The following is an 18,814-nucleotide window of genomic DNA, read 5'->3' on the forward strand; positions in this document are numbered from 1 at the left end:
CGTGATGCAGCTTACGTAAGGCGGGTGCTTCAAAGAGTTCACTTAATGGGGCCCATGTGATGAAGCATGCGTAAGGCAGGCGATTCGAACACTGGATTGAGAGGGGTCGCGTGATGAAACTTACGTAACGCGGTCGATTCATAGGGTGGACTGAAAAAGAGTCACTTGATGAAGCTTACCTAAAGTAGGCAACTCTAATAGTGGATTGAGAAGTTGCCCCTCATATGGCAGAAGGTAGACTGGGGGTGACAGGAAAAGACAGCAGAAAGAGAGAAGAGTCTAGGGTAATCCTCGCTGACAAGAGCCTGCGACTGGAACTGAAGACCTGAATTAGCCTACATAGGAATCAAGAAAGAAATCAATAGGAAGTAACTGGGCAAAGCGAAAGAGGAGAACTGAAGGGGCGGAATGCAAGGGGCAACAGCGTCGCTGTCCGGCAGCTTTGACGGTGTGGTACTGGCAACACTTTTTTACTCACACGAACGCCGCAAAGGCCAAGTGGACGCGCAGCGGGCGCGCTCATGTGATATTTTCTGTACCTCATATGATCTTGGCACACAGAAATCTAAAGCTTTCGACTTGAAATATACTAAGCTCGAATGCGGATTATCAGTAGAAACGTGGCAGGGAGGCAGAAATGACGGTAGCCAAAACCGTGTCAGCGCTATTGAAAAATGGTAGGGCCAATCCGCCAGGGTTGGACACGCGTTGTGCTATGCGAACGGTGTTTGTACAATAAAGAAAACTGCTTAAACACTATTAAACCATCATGAAAGGTGAACGAATTCTCGGGGAGGCATGCCCTTCTGTTAGTATTCATATTGCATTACAAACATTAGACCTATCCTGCTATGCTTATGTCGATATAAAACTACATCTCTAGAATGTTGGCCGGTATACACGATTCGGACAGTGCAATGAATGATCAGGCGGTGACAATGCAATTAAGAAAGCTTTATGGCCTATTAATGCCAGATGTATCACTCGACCTCTGCAAACAGTGCGTACCTTCACGAACCGTCAAAATTTCACATCTAATCTACACCTACCTTTACGTGAATACACATAATTTTAGAGGGTACATTAAAATATGATCAGATGTCCTTGCTGGTACACGGAAGAGAGATAGCACCTCAACGGCTTCACAAAACCAAATGCGGTGAAAAATGCTTACCAATATTGTGAAGAACTGGGAAGTGTGGGACGTGTGTAGAGTCGTCGCCACCACCAGCTCCGCTCGACATTTTTTAGTGGTTGTCGCAAGTGTTTACGACAGCCGGAAGACATGACAGTGGTTATAAGGCTAAGTTAAATGCATATGTTTGGTTTAGATGTTTTCCTTGGTTTTCATAATCAAGAAAAAAGCTTAGGTAACCCCACTGTTCGATTTCGTTCTCTCAAATGGCACTAGCACCTTGCGTTGAATGAATTTTTTGTTCACCTGGATAGGCTAGGTTAACTTTGGTCGTCGACTCCCAAAGCTCCAGTGTTCACACACAAATCCAGAAGGGTGGGCTTGGTCACCTTCGTCCACTTCAAAGTGTGAACTGATGAGTCAAAGAAGACTGTTCTGTAGTGGTTGTGTGTCATGTTGATGGCACACACTCACAAGAAAACGGTTTGCTCTTTCAATGAATTAGCTATTTATATTTATTCAATTATAATGATTGTTTATTGCCCAATATTATCACTATACCTGTAGTCCGATATCGTCCGTATCCTGCACGTCTCCGAACTTGAAGCATTTTCTCATTTTGAATGATTTCTTAATTTTTTTTATTGGCGTGCATAACATTCGAGCCAACGCTCAACATCCGGCATGTTGTGGATGAATTCCGGCGTGCTCTTTCCCTCTAAGAAAAAATCCAGGATTTGGGCAGTATTCCGGTCACACAACTATAATGGTCATCTAGCTTGCTTACCTCGCGTTTGCTCTGCGCTCTCGGCACTGCCGTCCCGAACAGCGTGCGCGCTATGAGCGTGACATAGCACTCTTGATATTAAACTGGCGAGAGCCTGGTTTTCAAGAAAGGAAACGTGAGGAACGGAAACTCGATTATAGTCCGGAGGTAGAAATGCTCGCCGAATCGAGAGAGAGAGAGAGAGAGAGAGAGAGAGAGAGAGAGAGAGAGAGAGAGAGAGAGAGAGAGAGAGAGAGAGAGAGAACAACTTTATTCTCAGATTTTTTTAGTGTTGAGAAACATCATGCCGCTTGGTGCTAGCGCCATAGAAATGGAGATTACGCGCATTATTAGTTGGTCAACATTTTATTTTCTTTGACTACCGCAGGAACAGTGCACGATCCATACGCGAAATGCATCGGTGGTTGTCAGAGGTAAGATGATCATAAAACACTAGACATGTATAGCGACTGGGCAAGTCAATAGTGAATTTTATAGCTCCTCCTTAGCACATGATAAACGCTATCCTTTCGGGGCACCACTTGTGAAGTGCTACCCTACTGCGTGTATATGCAATATTTTCAATTTCGATGCAGGGAACCACAGGCTATTTCTAACAGCTCATGAAATGAAGCGCAGTTTGGCTGTGAATGCTGTCTCTAACCGGGGTATTGCCGTATGCTCAGCTTCGCTGAGTCAGAAGAAGAGCTTTCTAGGAAGAATCACGTACTTCTACGACGCTCATAAATGCTTTTGCTTCGGAACATGCTGATTACACTATCACTTTTGTTGGAGGCGATCCACACTGAATCGTCATCAATCGACGAAGCCATGGCCTTTTGGAACATGATATACTCTTCGGTAGCGTCCGCAACTCTTCTCGCCGCAACAGGTGCCGTGGTGTAATCAACCGTGGCGCATGCAGACTTCGATCAAGGTGGCTTCACTGTGTGGAGACACGCACGACATTTCAAATGTAAAGGATCAGTCTGTGAAAGGTGTACTCTGGAGACGACCTTTTTGAAGGCGTTCACGATTGGAGAACCAATCTTCATGAACAGCGTGATTTTGTCCAAGACGAAATCTCGCGCTTGAAAAGCAAGGTAGAGCTGTCCTGGAGAACGTTTCCGGGTTCTCTCTTCAGGAATCCTTGAAGTTTGCTCTGTGTAAAATTACTGCAACGCAGAGCCTGTAAACACTCTCCCATCACGGTTTCCGTTATGCAGCTTCTCTATGAGACTTTGGGAACCTGATTTCATCTTCATGTTTCCTGCGGGAGACGCCGGAGTTCCATGACACGAGTGTAGCATGGGTTGAAACTTGCAGACTGTCGCTAATTCTTCTGGCCGTTCGTGTGCTCTTGTCAGACCTTTCCTTTTGTAACTTGTTCGACCATGCGGAGCTGTACGGATGCTTTAGCAGAGCCTGATGCAGAATACACCCTGGATAGAGGATGTTCCTGACAACATACCGCTTGCTTACGTGGGAGAGCATATGTTTAGGATAATTTCTACATTGGGTTCCGTGTTTGAGCCGCAGTGCACGGTGAAGAGGATCTACTGGTCGAGGCTGAATCTCCACAATTAGGATGTGTGTCTGCATTGGCACGTAGAGCGCGCCCTCCTCTCATTCGGAGATCCCAAGGAATACTTTCCATTGAGGCAGGTGGTTGAAAAAGAATGATATCATATTGGGTACCATCTTGTTCAGTTTCCGGGTTCCCGCTATGCGTCGCTACTTGAGACAAACCTTGATGTCCTTGCGCTCTGTCTTGTCGAGACATAACCTCTTCAATTGATTCTGAATGCATTTGCAACCGCGTCCCCAATGCCCTGTCTTCGAGGTCAAAAAGACGGTGCTCATTTTCAAAATTATCAAGGTGCCTGACGGCTTGCAGCAGCGGCGCTTCTCCCGTCACCGATTCAGGTGAAAGGCATTCGTGAGTCAGGGGGGCGCTTTCATTTCGCCGATGCCTTCCGGTGGCTACGACGGTGCTTGCGGTGGCCACATCTTTGCGACAAGGTTGCTCGCTTTGCGCAACCTTTGGTTGAACTTGTGCACTAGGCGAAACCTTTTCGGTCTTAGCTGCCCGCCGGTGACGCTGGTTTTTGGTGCGGTGAGGCTGTGGCGTTTCTCGAGGATTCGCCTGATCATTATCATCTAGCGACTTTACGAAAGACTGCATTTTTTCGAGCAGTTCTTCACACAGCCTTGCTTCTCGACGCCGGTGCACTTGTAAAACCGCCATAGCACTGAAAACTGTAGATTTTGTCGTCGACAGCGCGTCAGGTGGTGCTGCCTGATATTTCACTGTCGAATGGGCTGCTTGTTGGTAATTTTCCCGGATGTATGGTGGCGTGTCCGGCAAATGTGGTGTTAGATAACCTGACTGCTGTTCAGTCAACTGCGCTTCTGTAGTCGGGAGCGGTGTATGTGGCAAAGTCATTTCACGCGTCGGTTCGGCGATACCGTGCGATGCTGTACTGTAGGCTTGACGATGCACTCGATCACAGTCTTCTAGTGAACTTAGAAGACAAAACATTTTTTCGAAAGACCGCTCTTGATATCTTTTACTTTGAGCTCTGTATCGTTGCAAAGCTGCTTTTACTTGCGAAAGTGTGGGTCTTGCCGATGACTGTGGAGCAAGCGGTACTGCCCGGCGTCGCGAAGTTCGCGAATTTTTTTCACTGCCGCGTGATGCCGCTGTAGTCGATTGTGGCGTCCGATTGACTACCTGATTTTGCTCAACCTGCTGCCGCCGACTGTCAGAAGTGGCACATGTGAAAAAGTGGGCGACCCGTGTGTCGTCCGTGTCGGAGGGGGCATTGTTCTGCATGCTGGCAAGGGAGGCGGCCAAGGATAATTTCCTTGTACAGCAAACAGATCTCTAGGATTAGGGGCTGAAGGAACTGTTGGGTGCAGGTGTGAACCCATCATTTCGGGAATGTGAGTGTGCGCAACAGCTGCGAACGACAAGTCAGGGTACCGCTGTTGAGGGAGCGCTTGCACAACGGACGGAGTTATTTGTGGTAGATTGAACTTGCCTTCGTGTAGTAGAGGAGACGAAACAGAGTTCCAGCTTTGGGGATGTCCAACGTGGCTCCCTTGTTTCTTGAATAAAAGGCTCGAAGGGCTAGGCGTTAGGGGCGGTGTCAGGTACTGGCTTGTACCCAGCCTGCCGAACTCGTTGATAAGGGCTACAGCCGGGCTTGAACTTGACCGAGGGCTTCGTTCTTGGTGGAGATCTTGAACAGGCGACGGAGTTCCTTGCGGTGTATTGAAGTTGTGCGGTTGCCTCACGGTTAGTGAAGATGGGCTGAACATTTTTCGATGGGATTGGCGCACCCTTGGCGCAGCGGTAGTGTCTTCGTATGATTGGTTAAGGAATAGTGGTGGAGTAGCTTCAGCCGATGCAGTGTGAGACGCACGTGGAAACTGAAGGCTAGGGTTGGCCAACTGCGTTCTAAGGAATTTAAATAGTGCGTCCCCGACAGCTTCACGAAGAGCCTTATCAAAGTTGGTTTCTTCGTCGATTACCTCTTTGTTAGTAAAAGTGGCACCCGAGAGCAGGTATTCTTCTTGTGCAGCAGACCATGGAACATATTGACTCAGCACATTGGAAACTGTTTCCTCAGACGGCAGCTGAGAGTTTGAGATTGCCAGTCTAGGCGCTTGAGTGGGCAATGTGCCTTTTCTTGGGGTGCTCACCTTTGTGCCAGTGTGTATAGTTTGGCCCTGTGGAACGCTTCGATTATTCCGTCTGTGCTGTTGACTTCCATAAAACGGCGCGCTCACGTTACCAGCCGCTGTAGAAGGGAGTGACGTTTGCGTGAAGTCTGGGGCAACGATGGATCCTGCCCAGTCGTCTACCGTAGTATCTTTCACCACTGGTAGTGTGCCCCAAGATGTCTGGGCAGTGGTCGCTCTTACTTGGTTTTTGACAGCAAAAGGGCTCGCCTGCCTATAAACAGAAGAACCATATTCAGCGGGAATATTTCCACTCACACACCATTCGGCAAATGAAGGCTTCGTACTGGGCATGCTACTTGTCTGGCTTCTCCATTCTTGCAGTGCGTCTGGTTCAAACGAAATTCGCCCCGGTTCGTCAGAAATATCGATTGATGCGCTAAAGTCAGATGTGTCAGCGACAGGGCTTTCAGTTTCGGTGTCGCATTCTGAGCTCGAAAGTTCGTTTTCCGACGACCTCTTCCCGCACTCATCTTCGCTTATTTCTGCTTCTGCCTTTCGATCCATGAAGCCGACTGATTAGTTCTCTTCTAGTTGGATGCGCATCGGTGCCGTCCAGCTCGAGCCTGGAAAAAGGAAGCAGGGAGAAACTTATTTTGTCATCACAATACTCTTGATGGTGCGCTGTACTGCAATAAGGATTGTCAGGGTTTTACGTGCCAAAAGCACGATATGATTATGACAGAGACCGTAGTGGAGGGCTGCGAAAATTTCGACCACCTGAAGTTCTTTAACGTGCAGTTTAAGCTAATGGTGAATTCCATTGGCGGATTCGGAGCGGCCGACGAACTCTGCGCCGCAGCACTCTACTCCGGCGGAGAGCAACAGAAGGAAATTTGCCAATGGAATAGAAGCGCCCTCGCCAGAGAAAATGGTAGGGGGCGCTAGAAGACATCTGCTTCGCAAGAGCCCAGCATTCCTCACGTTTCGCGGCGTTTTCGCCTTCACGGGTGCGAGCGGAGAGAACGGGCGTGGTCGCGGTACACCACGCTCTGCACACGCGTGGGGAGCTTGCGACTTCCGGTCGAATCCGCCGCTTTTCGCGGAGTAGAGAGAGTTGCTCCGTGGAGTGGATATGGAGGCGGAGCTGCTCCAGATCTGCCAATGAAATATACAAGGAGCACTCTCAATCCGACAATGAAACAGACTTACTCCGAATGGAGCAGAAAAACTGCTACCGGAAGTGCTCCGAATCTGCCATTGGTATTCACTATAAGCACACGAGCCTCGAGCATTTTGTCCCCCAACGAAATGCAGCCGCACGGCCGGGATTCCATCCCGCGACCTTCGGGTCGAAAGTCAAGCGCCATAACCGGTAGACTACAATGACGGACACACTGTACTGGAGGGCGCAGTCCTGAAGTAGTAGGTGTTAACGACAGAGTAAACTCGGAAGAAGATAAACCTCTCAGATTGTTCGACAGTTAGCCATGTATCAGTATTCTATAACAGGTACAACCACCTGATAAGTATACAAACATTTTAAGCTTTCTATGCGAAGAGATTAAAACAGCACTAGCAGCAATGTATGCGTACAGCAATGCATTCAGTAAGGACACATCTGAATAGCAATTGTTTCTATCACCTTCAAACTAAATGTCCTGCAATCAGCTACAAAAGTAGACTGAAACTTGGGCTAGTTCGTTGTACTCCATGATGGACCTGCAGCGATGCCAGACACAGCAAGAGTAAAGAAGGAACACGAAAACACAGCTCTGACAGAAGTATCTCCTGTCAGCTTTTGGAATGCAAGGACTCGGCTACTGTTCACATCATTTCGGTGGTTCCGGTATAAAGATTTGTACAGCGCATGAAAATAATACCTTATTGTGCCCTGAAGTCCGATAATCTTGACGCCTGAGTTGCCATTGTTAGTGTTTGTTGAACACTTAAATAGGCATTAAAAGTCGTTATCATTGCGTCCTGAGTTAGACACTGTGCGTGCGCAGCCTGTATTAACTACCATGCAAAATGAACGTCGACATCAGCCGAGAGAAAAAAAAAATATATTAAGGCTGAGTACCATAATCAGTAAGCTGACTTGTTGGGCGAGTTGGTTCATTCTTACGGTAGAATAGCGCAAATACCAAGACTAGAGAAGATACCAAGACGAGAGAAGACGAGAGAAATACCAATACGAGAGAGAGAAGACCATAATCATAAGCCTCCTAGCATCGAAACAAATGGATGAAAGCAAGCTCATCCACAAACCATAAATCATGCACTGCCCTAAATGTAATAATGCAATTAGGCAATCGCTCCTTGTGTCATTCGTGGTGGCACTACTGTTACGAACACACAGCAGTAGGAAGAGCATTCAGCAATTTCGGATTAGGAAGCAAAAAGGTCGTTGCCATTGACGCTAGCTCGCGCTTGCCCAGAACCTGTTAAGCTGTGTGGACCGTGGACTACGAACCGGACTAGGAAAAGGACAACGCATACTAGACCGTTTCATCAGTTTGCGACGCAAAATAAACACTTTTTCTGCCTAAAGAAATGCCATGATCCAGGCAGCACACGCTAGGAAAGCTACGGTGCTTTTGCGGCGTGCATATGCCATGAAACCTTACGCTATCTAGCTTCTATCGCGCACAGTAACGAGAGGCATTCTCGATTATAGTCGCACTAATGGATCACCCATGGGCGTTTATGCATGCGGTGAGCAAGTTATCCCAACTGCTCGTCACCAGTAACTCTAGATCTGTCCGCTTTATTTATCTAAAATCTCATGAAATGTGATTTGTCATAGCACAGCGCGTCCAGCTCCTGAGATTGTTCAGTGATTCCAGCGTACGTAGGCTCAATAAAAGGCATCGGCGCAAAGATGGCAAAATGTGCGCTAATCGACTTGTCCGGGCCTTTCGGAAGGATTCGACCAGCGCCTGGTTTTACTGGCGTAGCCTGGAGGTGAAGAAGGACTCAACCCCCCCATCCCCACCCCGAAATTTTTCAACGTTGCTTGGGCATATATACACACATACAAACACACGCACGAACACACAAAGTATGGTTGAATTCCGTCCCTCCCCACACTCGAAAAAAAAAATTCTGGCTACGCTACTGCCTATTGTTTATACATCCAAACGTCGATTCTTCTTCAATATGAAAGGCTTGCCGCACGTTGGAACTAGGCGGCGTGGAATGGCGCTCACCATCAGCTCACCACCAATACCGACTCTAATGTGAAAGCCAAGGAACAGGTGTGGTAGACTACGTAAGGCCTGAGACTTGTCGAGTTAATGGGGCCACTAACTGGCGTAGCGCAGGGCCTAAGTTCACGGATTGCGAACCAAACAGCGGATGGGACGATTAAAAATCAGAAAACTTTCTCGACGATGCGCGGATCAGGATGATGAGTACGCGGATCATGGATGCGGCAAACGGATCATGAGTACACATGATGCTGGGGTATAAGTCCGGCGGATCAAAATAGAAAGGTGCACGCGTGCGCAGGGTTCCCCATTACAGGGTGCCAGGTTTCATCGCATCGCAGAGCACTGTACTACGTATATAATCACGGTACTCTACACACTACAGCTATCGTATTACCTTTACAAAATATCACGCAGGGATGCATTGAACTGCAGTATGCAACACACCTTGGAAACTATTTTCGGTCTTTTCGCAATGTTTGCGTTGTGCCAAGTATCAACCTTACTTCGCCTTGGTTGGTAGAACACGTTGTTACACAGTCGCTTGCTAACGAGAACTGCCCAACTAGTGGCGTTCGCTTTAACAATGGTACAGACAGCAATGAAAGTAATATGGCTTTCCGTTCATCCCGCATACCACCGCTGATACTCTTTTAGAGAGAGAGCTCTATTTATCCAGGTGTAAACAAAAAAAACGGGTCGTTGTGTGAATGTGACCTTCAAGCTCAGCCATGGTCACGCGAGCGCGTCTTCTTCATTCGTGTCGTCACTGAGCCGCTGGCCTGAGCAGCACGCAGTAGGTCTGTGAAGTCGCGCATCGCATATCGTCGCAACAGCGGCCAAAGAGATTCAGTGAAAGGCTAGTCATGCTGAAGGAGTGCCGCGCTCACATGCCTGTGCACAAGAAGGGACAACGGGCTACTGAACGTGAGAAATGCTGCACCTTAACGCCGGAGGCTTGTGGACAGGATACCGCTGTTCGGGAGAACAAAGCGGAAGCACATTGCCCGTGAAGCTGCTAGTGTCACTTCGCATAGTATTCCAGTGCGTTGCTATCGCATTGAATGCTTGGCCATTCCGTTGAAACTGCGGAATTTTTTTACGACGTCGCTAGCAGAGGAACACACAGTGGATTAACGAACGTGGCGGTCGCTGTAAGCCAAGAAGAATCTTCTACGTTTCTGTGCCTGTTCTTGTAGCAGCAAGCTTTCGAATGAATGTAAAGGTGAGATATAATGGGCAAAAATAGGCCCGAGGCATCAACAACATTCTCCTAAAAATTACTTACCAGCTTCGGAATTCTTCGGTGATGGAGGCAAAGCACTCAGTCAGCAAACATCTCTTGGGGTAGATGCGATGGAAGCATCAGCCGCAGTGCCGGATGAAGTGCGTTGGTTTCGCGGAAACTTGTCATGAAATGTCGCTAAGAGAGAACAAAGAAAAGAACGATTCTGTAGCGCGGCAGATAATTAACTCGGATATTGTCGTATCGTATTTTAAGTCGCCTTTGGGTCGCCGGAAACGTCTGCACTTGGTGTTCAATCTTATCTGTGCAACATGAAATAAAAGCCCAGATTCAGGGAAGTTGACCACATGACTGCATAAATTCGTGGCCGCGAAAACAAAATGTCACAGTTTCACCGAAAAGGTGGAGAAATGAACGCCATAGCAGCGAATTGAAATTTTATGCAAAGCAAGGCCAGCAGCTGACTCCTTTAGCGTCCTACCTGGCGTTTCTAAACAAAACGCTTTCGTAAGGACACGCGACCGCTGGATCGATTTAAGGGACTTTCGTTCTATCGCTTCACCGCAAACTGACTGGCAAAAATATCAAACGTACATGGGTACGAGCTCTCTGCTAATCTCTGTGAATTTAGGGCATAGGTGACCTCGACGGATTTATCAAAGCATGTACTTCCTGCTAAGTTTGTCCGCCATGTACAATAACAAAGAAAATAATGAGGGAAGGGCAGGGTTGCCCGCACCACCCGAAGGTATAACGAGCGTATGCCAATTGTGAAATAAAAACGGAGGGTTTGGCGTGACCAAAAGGAATTTTTAGAGGCAAGCCAGTAAAAGTGAAAATGGGCCAGCGTGCCGGGGCACAGCAACCAGATCAGCGAAATAGAATGGACGCGCATGCTCCGTGCGACACTCGATTGAAGACATGAGCCGTTAAGCGGCACGCGCATACGCACCACCACGGACCTTAAGGTGATAAATGGTTGATCTTGCAACAGATGGCTCCTTGGACAGATATTTCCTAAAGTCACTGGAACGGGAAAAGTACCGCGACCATCCTGCGCGCCGCCATATTTGGTCCAGCGCGGCCGAAGCGGCGGCGGTGCGGTGCTGATTTCACGTGGAGTAACGCATGTTTTGCGCATTGCGTGCGCTTTTGCAGCCCCGAATGAAGCATACCGTTGTTCTCTGACTGATTAGAAAAGAAATAGCGGCAGTTTTCACTTGCCTACACGCGCACGCACGCGTACTAACGCGATAAAGAAATGCGAACTGCGCGGCGTTTACGCGCACGGCTGTCTGCATTTATTAAATGCGAAGCATTTCTTAGCGAATTTCTGCGACGTTGCATCTATCTATCTATCTATCTATCTATCTATCTATCTATCTATCTATCTATCTATCTATCTATCTATCTATCTATCTATCTATCTATCTATCTATCTATCTATCTATCTATCTATCTATCTATCTATCTATCTATCTATCTATCTATCTATCTATCTATCTATCTATCTATCTATCTATCTATCTAGCCGCCCCCGACTTTGTGCTGTCCTGGCTGCTTCGTTAATGAGATGTACACCAAATTTGGTATGGCATAACATGACTGTATGACGAATATAAATTACAGGTGATAACATGAAAATAATGACATGCATGCCATGTACGGCAAGAGTTACATGCCATGCTCATGGTGCACTCGCGGCCGCTTCGATAGCTTGATGCACAACAAAACTGGTATGGCGTACGTGACAAGAGTGTATGACGAACATAAGTGACTGGTTATAACGTGCAAATCATGAGAGACATGCCATGTAAAACATGATTTACATGACATGGTCTCGGGGCGCTCGCGGTCGTTTAATGAAATGCATATATACCAAAAATTTTATGACGAGCTATTTCTGTATGACGAACGTTAGTGATAGGCGGTAACATGAAAATCATGACTTCCATGCCATGTACGGCATGACTTACTTGTCACGCTCATGCTGCGATGGCGGGCGGTTCGCTAGCTTGAAATGCACCCAAATTGCTATAGCGTGAGGTGACTGTATGACGAGCACGAATGACAAGTGGTAACGTGAAAATCATGACTTGTGTGTCTGTATGGCATGACTTGGATGGCACGCTCTTGGTATGCTCGCGGCCATTTCGTTAGCTTGATATATACCAAGATTGGTATTGCGCGCCCTGACTGTATGACGAACATGAATGACAGGTGGTAGCATGAAAATAATAACATGCACGACATTTACGGCCCGATTTGCATTACACTGTCTTGGCGCGCTTCCGGCCATTTTGTTAACTGGATGTATAGCAAATTTGGTATGGCATGACATGGGTGCGTGACGAACATAAATCACAGGTCATGCGTTGTATATACCAGAGTATACGTACGTTTCATTCGCGTTGTGACTCAACATGCATGCATGTCAAACATGCATTGTATAGTGAACTAGATCTTACATGACATGCGTACCATCATTTTCATGTTACCGCACGGTATTTATGTTTTTCATACAGTCACGTCACGCAATACCGATTTTGGTGCATATCAAACAAGCCAACCGGCCGCGAGAGCATCATGAGCATGGCATGTAAATCATGCCTTACATGACATGCGTACCATTATTTTCATGTTACCGCAGGGTATTTATGTTCGTCATACAGTCACGTCACGCAGTACCGATTTTGGTGCATATCAAACAAGCCAACCGGCCGCGAGAGCATCATGAGCATGGCATGTAAATCATGCCTTACATGACATGCGTACCATTACTTTCATGTTACCGCAGGGTATTTATGTTCGTCATACAGTCACGTCACGCAGTACCGATTTTGGTGCATATCAAACAAGCCAACCGGCCGCGAGAGCATCATGAGCATGGCATGTAAATCATGCCTTACATGACATGCGTACCATTATTTTCATGTTACCGCAGGGTATTTATGTTTTTCATACAGTCACGTCACGCAATACCGATTTTGGTGCATATCAAACAAGCCAACCGGCCGCGAGAGCATCATGAGCATGGCATGTAAATCATGCCTTACATGACATGCGTACCATTATTTTCATGTTACCGCAGGGTATTTATGTTCGTCATACAGTCACGTCACGCAGTACCGATTTTGGTGCATATCAAACAAGCCAACCGGCCGCGAGAGCATCATGAGCATGGCATGTAATCATGCCTTACATGACATGCGTACCATTACTTTCATGTTACCGCAGGGTATTTATGTTCGTCATACAGTCACGTCACGCAGTACCGATTTTGGTGCATATCAAACAAGCCAACCGGCCGCGAGAGCATCATGAGCATGGCATGTAAATCATGCCTTACATGACATGCGTACCATTATTTTCATGTTACCGCAGGGTATTTATGTTTTTCATACAGTCACGTCACGCAGTACCGATTTTGGTGCATATCAAACAAGCCAACCGGCCGCGAGAGCATCATGAGCATGGCATGTAAATCATGCCTTACATGACATGCGTACCATTACTTTCATGTTACCGCAGGGTATTTATGTTCGTCATACAGTCACGTCACGCAGTACCGATTTTGGTGCATATCAAACAAGCGAACCTGCCGCGACAGCATCATGAGCATGGCATGTAAATCATGACTTGCATGACATGCGTGCCATTATTTTCATGTTACCGCCTGTTATTTACGTTCGCATTACGGTTACGTCACGCAATACCGATTTTGGTGCATATCAAGCAAGCGAACCGGCCGCGAGAGCATCATGAGCATGGCATGTAAATCATGCTTTACATGACATGCATACCATTATTTTCATGTTACCGCAGGATATTTATGTTCGTCATACAGTCACGTCACGCAATACCGATTTTGGTGCATATCAAGCAAGCGAACTGGCCGCGAGAGCATCAGCTATTATTTTCATGCTACCACCTGTTATTTGTGTTCGTCATACGTCAGGCAGTACCAATCTGTAGGAGTCAGTTTTCATGGCGCGCTGATTATTGTATGTGAGCCCAAAGGCGTCAATTTTGCGCCAAACATAATAAAGAGCCGCCCGGCAATGTTATTGTGCATGAACCTCCTGCGACAACCACGCGAAACAAGCTGCACTAGGGTAGGCGCAAACATTCCCCGAAACAACATTCGCGAATTCTCAATGAAGTGCTTTTTTATTTTTTTATTTACAGGGCTTCTGCTGGCTTCAAAATGAAGCCATAAGCAGGAGTGCGTAACATATAAACATAGCACGCTGAACATTTTCACAATATATTACGCACAGAAAATGCCGCCAACACACAGTTTCGAACGCGGTAAAAAAAAGAAAAATATACAGTGCATGGCATGCAATTGCACATAGCATAATACATATATAATTGCGTACTAACATCACTTGTGTACTAACAACGCATGAAAGCAAGCAAAGAAAAAAAATCGTGCCAACGTCACAAAACAAACAGTACAAATATGGCAGGAAGACATGCTATAAGTTCTTTAGCTCCGATAAGAATGACACCACTGTCGCCGCCTCCACAATCCCACCAGGGAGGCGATTCCACTCGCGTTATTTCGTGGGAAAAAAGAGCCCATGTACGAGTTGGTTCTACAAGAAAATTCCTGTAATTTTTTTGAATGATCCGCCCGCGTGGGCCGTCGCACGACTTTTTTCTATATACGCACTTGAATCAATGCCAAGCTTATTGTGATAGAGCAGGTACATATATTTTAATCTTTCGCGATATCGCCGCAAATTTAAGGCTTCCAAGTTCGCTGTCTGAAGCAAAGCACTGACTGACGTAAGGCGATTGTATGAGCGAAAGATAAATCGAGCAGATTTTCTTTGTAGGTTTTCTAGTTTATCAATATTTTTCATTGTGTATGGGTCCCAGACCACGCAGGCATATTCCAAAAGGGGACCTCACAAAGGCGGGTATCAGTCGTGGGAACAAATTTTTCCCGCCTTATTCTGTGCAGCCACACAGCCCGTCGCTTGGCATCCTTTTTCACGCTGAGAATGGCAAAGAGGGCCTTGCCCGTTCCCCGCCGGTTGCTGCACCCAAAAGCGCAGCACTCGGGCATTCTTCGATGCCTCGATAGGCTTTCGATGAAGTCTCAAAACGATACGGGATGTCGTAATGTTCCTGAACGCTTTCCTGAGCCTATAAAAACAATCACCCTCCAAAGCGCCGTGCGTCTGCGGCCGGGAGACACTAGCGAGGCGAGCGAGCTGGACCATTTATGTGGCGAAGCCGCCGAAAGGGCTCGGCGGCGAAGAGAAAAGGAACGCGGTACTTTTCCCGTTCCAGTGACTTTAATATTTCCGAGCCTTGCTTAGCTTGTTGCGTGGGCGCTGCAAAATCCGTCAATATGAATTCTCGACGATGTCCTTCATACTCCTTGCTTATGATGCGGTTGCGGCTGATTTGTACAAGTGGCGAAAAGTAAAGCTTGCCTGTGAGGTGCTAGTTACAAGTTATACTGTCACAAGGTTGTGACGTTGATGAACGGAAAACGCAAGCCGGTAAAAACTGCGTCATTTATTGGGTGAACCTCTGCCAAGAAAAGGGAGTAACATTCACGGCGACGTGATAGCGGCGAACGCTGTCACTGTTCGTCGATAATCTGATCGTCCGTAAAACGCCTCGGTTTTGCTAAGTGCCTGATCGGACATTCCACTGAAGTCGCCAGTGCTAGGTTCCGCCAGTTTCTCAATAAACTCAACTGCTCGCGTCGTGAACGCAGCTTCACCGAAACTTTCTAGAACAATTGTGAAGGTTCCCATGCCATCCTGTGTGGTCTGCACCGAATTGTAACACGTGTAACAGTTCTTGTACGCGACGCCCGCTCTCTCTCTCTCTCTCTCTCACACACACACACGCACACGCACGCACACACACACACACACACACACACACACACACACACACAAATTGGGGCAGCTAAGCACTAGTAGTGCGAAGACTGTGGAAAAAGTGGAGCTGGTGCCTTTCCCCTCCTCCTCTCTCTCATTTTCGCCCTCACTTCCCTTTCCCACCGCCTTACTATACTGTAGTTTACATGGCTATGCTACGCTTTATTTTTATCTGTATTTATTTTACTTTCTGTCTCTTTCCATCCTTTTCTTGTTCTCTCGTCCATACCAACGCAACCATTTGGTTCCCACAAATGCTTGTTCTGCTACCGTGTCTGGATAGCCGAGTGGTTACGACGCTCAACTTAGGACCGTAGGTACCCGGGTACGAAACACCTTTACTTATTTCGTCTCCACCTCCTCTCCACTTCTTATTTCCTCTCCTCCTACTTTCCATCCTCCTCTCCAGTTCGCTGGGCAATGGATTCGCCTAAAGTTCGCTTCCCTCCTCCTTCCCGGCCCCTTTGCCTAAGCACTCCTCATTTTACTGGGCTTTACTCTCTCCCACCCAGGCTCCAGCCTTCTTCTCCAACGCCCTCTACCTTTCTCCTTAGCTCAAACGCATTTAGGTTTTTGAAAGGTTTCGTGTGTCATTCCAATAATTCCATAAGCTTGCCTAAGATTCTTACAGAAATATATGGCAAATATATCGATTCCTTAAACAAACACATAATTATTGGGATGACATGCCTAACATTTCACCAGGTACTTTAGAAAGCCGTGAAGTCTTAATGGAAACATGTGTTTCCTCCGCAAATATGTTGGATTTGAGAATATAAAGGAAGCGTGTGTTAAACTGGATTACCTTATTGCGGAACAATTGCTGTTTGTGCAATTGTTATAATAAAGTTCACGAAGCATTTTCAATCTGGGTAAATTCACAACTTTATTTCGCGGCAATAGCACATATACTGTGCGCTATGCAGACGCCAAAAGCGTCGCCGGTTGTCGGAAGTAAAATAACAGTAAAACAGTTTACATGAGCAGCTCAAACAAGTATTTTTGTGGTATTAAACGTAACGCACGTAAAAAAACGCTGCACCAATTGACCTGTCTTGCTTTTACCGAGCTTTGTTTGATGAGGTAAACATGAAGACAGTATTGCCGGAATAAAAATGTTTGTCGTATGAAGGATTTGGGATCTTTTGTCGACTAGCACTCTGAATAAACGTTGTACTAAAAAAAAGGTGTCCCTCGCCTTTGGTAGTCGACCGCCCTTTGAGTGAAACATTGCATTTCCGTTCTCAGTACAGAAAGCGATCTCTATATCGATGCCAATATTCGGTATGTAAGTGCAAGCCCAGATTGTATTGTTTGCAGACACCAAATTTCATACCAATTCGAGAAAGTATCCCACAGAATTTTGTGGTATCTATGCTTCAGATAGCTACTTATTCAAGATTGCACTCTATGTTCTCTCTACACTCACACAAAGCCTTGACATTAAGGATGAGATAAAGACACGTGGTTTGATCATCAGGAACGTCCTAAAAATTGGTTTGAATAAGTAATTAGTAAGTTCATTAGAAACGCAGCTAACTCATCACTTAGGTTCACGAGTCCTAATCGGTTCCTAGCTTTTTGTACCGGCTTCGTTTCGTAAATCCTTCGTTGGTTGAGGTACTGAAGGCATGTCTCTTGACCTGGTTGATGACATAAGAGATGGATGCTGCAGCAGGTCGTCGTACTGTGCTGGCCCTCGACGAAATGATAGGATGTTAGATGCAGAATGCGCCGAACTCGAACTTGCGTGGTAGCAAAATGCCCACTGGCTCGTACTTCGTCTTAGTGTGTGACACGTCGGTTTAATATTTTGTTTCACTCGCAGGGGAACGGAGCGAGGAAATCTTTGGGCGTTGAGGTGTTTGGTACGATTGACGACCACTCGCTCCTTCGTGTACAACATTTAGCTGAGTAAACTTTAACATCATGCCGTTTCCAAAACAAGGCTAGCATCGCAACAGCCGCTTAGCGATGGAAAACGAGTCACCTAGGGCTTCCATCACTTGCAGTATACTGGTGTAGTGGCAGTGGGGGCTTCTGCTTCTCGACAACCTGAGCCGCGGAGAAGCTAGTTAGGTAGGCCAGTTGAGTGAACGATGAAATCTGTAGGACAATGATGGGTGGCATTCGAAAATGAGTCTCAGGCGCGTGTTCACTTGAGAAGTTCTATTCTGTTGGTAGAGTTCGCAACCACTTCTTGTAATTGCGCAAAATAGGGCCTTGTTGCGTACGGTTGTCCCGGTTCCTGCTTTGTATACACCGTAGTTCTTTCCAATGATTGCGCCGTACAGCACGCGTGTTCTTTTTTTCCCGGAATTTCGACATAACAAGGAATGCATGGTTTTTCGAGTAACATGGAACAAACACCTAAGATGAGGGCACATTCGAAAACTGGAGGCCAGAAAAACAACTAGTAGAAAGCTTGCGAGCTCGAGGGTGGTATGCCTTGACTTGCAGATGTTGACGTGGCTGGGTGTGATTCCGCAGAGATCACCTGTTCAAGCGATCTCTCCGGATGCATGTATATATTACCCTGTTCTGTTGAACCAACGTAGGGCATGTCATTGGGCAAGAGTTGCGAGTTGCCTGATGCTGAATTGGGCGGAGCGTAGGTGGGTCCATAGACCCAATTAGAAGATGATCCTTCGGCAATTCGAGCGTGTTGTGTTCCTTCCACAGTAAGTCCTGCGGCCACTGTTGCCGTCCGCACAATGTTTAGATGTTGGTAACTTAGATGCGATGGTATGTGTTCGTAGCTTGCAGAGGTTGAGGTGGCTTCTTGTGATCCTGGAGGTATTGCCTGTTCAAGCGACGTGGGCGGATGCATGCGTGAACTGTCATGCTGTGCTGAACCAA

This window comes from Rhipicephalus sanguineus, chromosome 8 (assembly GCF_013339695.2).
Source record: "Rhipicephalus sanguineus isolate Rsan-2018 chromosome 8, BIME_Rsan_1.4, whole genome shotgun sequence".
NCBI lineage: Eukaryota > Metazoa > Arthropoda > Arachnida > Ixodida > Ixodidae > Rhipicephalus > Rhipicephalus sanguineus.